We start from the raw sequence: 6,488 nt of genomic DNA on the forward strand, positions 1-6,488 counted from the left end.
GTTGACTCAGAAATACACCTCCTGATCCCAAGGTTTGAAACAGGATGTAGACCAAGTTGTTGCTGAAAAATAAGAACAACCCCTAGGGTCCCATGTATCCATCTTGCATTCAATAGCAAGAAGCAAACCAAGCCATAGAGTCTTAGCTGCTATCATATGTGTCCATGACTTGCTAAAAATTTCCTGAGCAAATTCAACTTGTGTGTAAGCATAGCAGACAGCTTGGGCAGCAAGGTCAAGTGTCCTCACCCTTATAGAAATGAACATATGGCTAGAGATCACTAGTTGTTGTTCAGTCTCTTCATTGGCCTTCTTGACATCAAGTGTACTACTAATCCAAACATCCATGTTTCCTCATTCTTACTCTTACTTTAACTATGTCACCTTCCCCCTCAATGAGCTTCTGAATTTCCTGGGTCAACCTTCTGTATTCCATAGAGCAAATGACATAGGAAGGGTCAATGTGTTTCTCCAATAGAATCTTATTTGTGTTTTCAACATCCGCTTTAACAACTCTCAATATCATGTAAATTACCCAAGAGTCTAGTAAGAATGACTTAGAGTCTTTCTGCCAATTCACACACCAATTTCCATCTGTGTTGTAAAACAAAACAGCTTGTCCCCCTTGCTTGATCATCTCATAAGGAGTAAGAGCTTTTAAAATACTGCATAATGGTATTATAGATTGCACCTGGAGCTGTATTATTGTTGGAACATCCACATCTAAAATAACTTCTACTGAGAGTTTTCTAATCCAGTAAAAGCGCATACCCGAACCAGTTGTGGCGCCTTCAACACTTGCAACTTCAACCCGACATATCTGAAGTGTGAGAATCCATGAAGAATTCATATTACACTTTTCAGAAGGATGAGGCAATTCCACCATGCCATTTTCAATTTCCCAATAGAGTTGTTCTACCATCATGTTATCTTCTCTAGAAACCTCTAAAGGACCTCTTAGAACAGGTCCAGACCCAACCTTGCTATTAGTAAGTAATGATAAAATTAGATGTTGGGCTTCAATCAAATTTCCAAGTTCAGACAAGTTCAAAAAGCTTTGTCCACGAACTCCCAAGTTTGCATTAGAATGAATAAGAGATGAATCTTTGAGAACATGTAGGGTTTAGGGTTTGGTGGTGGTCGTTTGTGTGGTTGCTGCTGTCTTGCTCCCCGACGTTGAGAAACTTCGGCCGCATGTCCTCTCCTCTCCGTGGTCTGTACATAGTAGGTCTCCACCGTTGCAATCGGTGGCGTAGTTTGCGCCGCCGTACCCATACCACGGTAGAGCTTTTCAGGTGGCATCTGATCTCTCTTCTTCACTTCCAGATCTATTGCTACTGCTGGCTCGCTTCTTGATCCAGCAAGAACGAAGTATTCCGCCGTCTTTACCGATGTTGTAATGTCGATCTCCGTCGGAGCAACTTCACTCCTTCGATGCTCTGAAACTTCATCTCCTTCATGCTACTCACCACCGAAGCAACTGGAGCTTATCCATTCTTCACATCGATTCCTTCTAATTTCCAGGTTTGATGCCTTGATGTTTCTAGCTTCTTCTTTCTGAATTCCTTCTTCTCCAGGAATTTCTTCCTTCCCTGAATCTTCAACTGGATCTGGCAGATACAGTTTTGATTCTGGTTCGAATTCCCTCAGCAATGCTATCACAAAATCCCACAATTTTGCCCTCTCATTTCGTTTTTTCCAGGAATACCACCAAAAGAACGCATCACGCGTCAACGCCTTCTCTGCCTCTGAGAATTTCTTCTCTTCAGATACTCCTTTGGCCTCACAGTGTTGCTCCACAGTGATGATCCATTCGTAAGCCCATCTCCCATCGAATTCTGGAAACATCATCTGGAATCAATGGCTACCACAACACCTAGATCGGTGCTCTGATACCAATGTTAGAAACCAGAAAAATTAGCACAGTGACTGATAATGAAATAGGATAGATGAGCACTGAATCCTCTGGAAAATACCCAGAAGCAGTGTTTTAAGGAGTTACAAATAACAGTAGAAAATTAAAGATAAGAAACTGAGGCAATTCGAGAGTGCCTCTACTCTCCCAAGCCTAAACTCAATTCAAGACTACCCTCTCTCTCACACAATACATGTTTATATAATCCTCAATCTCTCTCAGTATTCTCTCTCTTTCACACTCCTAGCACCTTGAAGATACTGCCACATCAGCTTAGCAGTTATCACTAGTGAGAATCAATTTTATTCTCCTTTCTACCCTTCCTAACAAATACCTTAGCACTAAGACTACTAATTTTTGGGTTCCTATCAGGCCTCAAAATGCCTATACGTGACTGATTAAAGATAAAATAAAATTAACAAGCATGTCTACTACTCAAATGAATTTGAATTGGATTAGTTCGATTTTCTTGTTTTTTGCTTATGGACTCGGACCAAACTAACCTAATGTTGAACATGAGTTGGTTTGGTTTAGTTCGTTAGGTATTTATTTCTTGTGATGCTTAAAAAAATTGGGTGGCCAAATACTAAATTAAGTTAATATTATTTCAGATTTTGCACTACTTTTATTTGAAAATATACATGAAAAGAGAGAATGGAGGACAAAAGGTCGTGAATGTAGGGAGAAAATGGCTAAAACAAGCGTGAAAAAAGAAGTCGATCTGAAGGCCCGGTGAGGATGTGTTCGATAGCAAATTAGTAATGACTCATCATCGTTGGAGCACATTTAAAATGAAAAAAGTAAAAGAAAAATGTGCAATTGTAAACCCTAATCATGTAATGGGTTGGGCTCCTCAGTCCTGGAATAAATAAAATGTTCTCATCACTAATGTGGTTTGCTTCGGGTTCATCGGATCTCCAATTATCAAACTCAACACCCGAACCAATGGTGATCGGTTCAGCGGATAAAAAAATTAAACTAATCTAATGACTTAACCCAACCCACCAAAATGTGTTTGGTTTAAGTAGGGTTGATCGAGTTTGCGAGTTGAACCTTACTCGCAAACATATCCCTTGTCTCTTTTTTATTTATATATTTTAATGGGTCAGTGAAATTGAGTTTTTTTCTTATAAGCAATTGGTCATTAAATTAAATGGAAGTACAAGGACTACCCAATACATGAAAATAAGTAACAAAGAATTAAAGGAAGAAAAAAAAAACAGAAAAAACACAAGAGAAACAGTTCTCTGTCATCAGCAACCTTCACATGAACACCAATCCCTATTAGTGAAATTGGGTGTTAAAGATTATATGCCCTCCCTATTTGTGAGCCACTTTCGTAGGAATCGTGATTCATGCGCAACTTTATGGATGTCTAGTGTCCCTACTATGAGTGTATGGCGGGCCTTTGGACAATAGAATATTCAACACGTGATTCTTGATACCGGAGATCACTTTCAACACTTTTAGCAAGCACCCAGATACTGATCAACATCTCCCCTGCCTTTGGATATGCAATCTCAAAATTCCTATAAATAGGACCTTAAGTAAACCAATCCAACAACAAAATTGAATCACATTGTGCAACCAATTCCTAAGCTTTTAGCTTTTCTTTGGCATTATTCATTCTATCATACAAGGACACACACACAAACTTCTAATTTCCAAATATTCAGTGATTAACTGACTCTGACCAATATATACATGGCCACAACAAATTCATCCCTTACACATTCAGCCTCCCACATTTGGAAACTTGGTCACTGTTCTCAGCATCGATGGGGGTGGTATTAGGGGCATTATTCCCGCAACTATTCTTGAATTCCTTGAAACCCAACTTCAGGTATATATATACTTACTAGTATTTTAGCAGAGAATAAATTATTATAACAATTGATGTGTCATGTGTGTCTTTGTAGACATAGTATAAATATAGAAGGCCACATTAACAAGGATTTTTATGTGCAGGAGTTGGATGGTGAGTCTGCAAGGCTTGCAGATTACTTTGATGTGATCGCAGGAACAAGCACAGGTGGTCTTGTAACAGCCATGTTATGTGCTCCAAATGATAAAAATCGTCCACTTTTTGCAGCCAAGGATGTCAAACCCTTCTACTTGGAACACAGCCCCAAGATTTTCCCACAAAACAAGGGCCTATTGGCATCTATAGGAAATTTGTTTGGAACATTAAGAGGACCAAAATATGATGGGAAGTACCTTCATAAGGTAGTGAAGGAGAAGCTTGGAGAAATTCGTTTGCGCGAGACACTCACCAATGTTGTGATTCCAACCTTTGACATCAAAACAATGCAACCAACTGTGTTCTCTTCTTATCAAATCAAGAGGTCCCCTTGCTTGGATGCTCAACTCTCTGACATATGCATCAGTACCTCTGCTGCACCTACTTATCTTCCTGCCTACTCCTTCAACAATCAAGACTCACAAGGGAATGTACAAGAATTCAACCTCATTGATGGTGGTGTTTGTGCAAATAATCCGGTATGTAAGTATAAATTTTTATGTTTTAAAAACTTTATTCTATGAATAAGTATGACTTATTTGTTTTTTGTCATGATTTAATGTTCCAGACTCTATTAGCTGTGAATGAAGTAACAAGGCAGAGCATTAATCAAAATCCTGACTTCTTTTCCATCAAGCCCATGGAATATGGTCGCTTCCTCATTATCTCACTGGGAACAGGGACAGCTAAGAATGAAAAAAAGTTCAATGCAAAAATGGCAGCTAAATGGGGTTTGTTGGATTGGTTAACAAACAGTGGTTCAACTCCCTTAATTGACATGTTTACTCAATCATCTGGGGATAGGATATGGTTGATTTTCATCTTGCTACCGTCACTGAAGCCCTTCATTCACAAGATCATTACCTTCGGATACAGGTAATTAAGCTAGCTAGCTCCTCCTACATAGTATATATAATTAAACTCTTTTTTTGAAAGCTAAAGTATATCTAACAAAACTTTTAATTACCACAAGTGAGGCTAAAGAAAAAATAAATTCTCTTAAAAAAATAAAAACTTTGAGATTATAGAAAAAAGAGAACTTTAAATTTTAAATGAATCACTTGGTTTCCTATAATCTATAACTTGGATACATTCACGTTCATTTTTTATTCCATTTCAATTTCATATTATTTTTCTTTTTTAATATTCAAATCATCATGTAGGATGATACATTGACCGGTACAGACTCTTCAGTTGATATCGCCACTAAAGAGAATTTGGAAAAACTGAGCCAAATTGGGGAAATGTTGTTAAAGAAACCAGTATCTAAGGTCAATTTAGATCATGGGCTGTTTGAGCCGATCATGGGCTGTTGGAGCCGATGCAAAATGGGGAGACCAATGAAGATGCTCTGAGAAGGTATATAAAGACTAAAACACAACAAGCTTATGGTAATTAGAGAAAAAGTTTGAAGTAGTGCTAGCCAATCATATTCAAGACAAATGTAAAAAATAACTTGTTTATTTAATTTAACTACAATAGTAATTTATAATTTTAAAAATGTTTGTTGCATTTTTTTTTGAACTCGGCATATCTTTTAATTATGATTGATTATCGTATAAAACTTATTTAAACTATTGGAGCATAAAAATTAAACTCTTAAATCCTTAAAATTAATAGGTCATTTAGGTTTATGCTTATTGCTATTCAATTTATATATATTTTCATAATTTTTGTATTAAACATTGACTTTAATCATTTCAGGTTTGCAAAGATACTTTCACAAGAAATGAGACTTCGAGAATTGAAATCTCCTAACACTAAAAATTAGGCTTCTGCATTGTGATGTGAGACGTTCTGACATTGTTCTTGAATTCTAGAACTCTGTCTTTAAGTACTTCCTACGACTTGTTATATGTTTTTTAGTACCTAAAATATTGTATCTTCTTTTTTTTTCCCTTCATAAATGCATGTTTGCTTTAGATTATGCTAATGTAAAGAAAAATGGTCATCATTTAATTACGACGTGTTTGTATAACAATGGAAAAAATGTAAAAGTTCTTTCTCTAATATGGTTGAAAGCATTTTTATCACTCTAATTTTAAATTCCTCAAGATTCAATTGTAATATAATAAAAAGTTTTCTCGTATATATGTAATGTCGTTATCTAGTAAGATTTCTCAAGCAATGAGTATTTTTAAAAGGTTGACGATTATTTAGTAACCAAATGGACTTCTAACATAAACAAAGCGATATAAAAGAGATTGGATATTAAGATGAGAAAACAATTGGAATTGGATTAATTTCATCGTTTAACTACTTAACATCCTATGATTCTATATGGAAATTTATTTTTATTCATGATTCATCTACAACAGTTCTACGCTACTTATTGATTCTCCGTACATGAGTGGATATCTATAACTCATTTTCCAACACACTGAATATATTCTTCACATGAATAACAAAGCTAAGTTATCTTGAAACTTAGGTGTTTAAGTGACTAACAAACCTAACTAGCAATTAGATTTATTAGATGAATAACTTTAGGTCGGGCTCTAGACGTCGCAGCTTAGCTTTCGCTAAATCAAGCAATATATTCTAGGTGCGCAA

The 6,488-nt window shown here is 36.4% G+C and overlaps 1 pseudogene; it reads left to right on the top strand.

The window, feature by feature from the left end:
- The first annotated feature begins 3,494 nt into the window (after positions 1–3,494).
- Positions 3,495–6,049, top strand: LOC130721439 (patatin-like protein 2; annotated as a pseudogene).
- The last annotated feature ends 439 nt before the right edge of the window (positions 6,050–6,488 follow it).

Source organism: Lotus japonicus, chromosome 1 (assembly GCF_012489685.1).
Source record: "Lotus japonicus ecotype B-129 chromosome 1, LjGifu_v1.2".
Lineage (NCBI taxonomy): Eukaryota > Viridiplantae > Streptophyta > Magnoliopsida > Fabales > Fabaceae > Lotus > Lotus japonicus.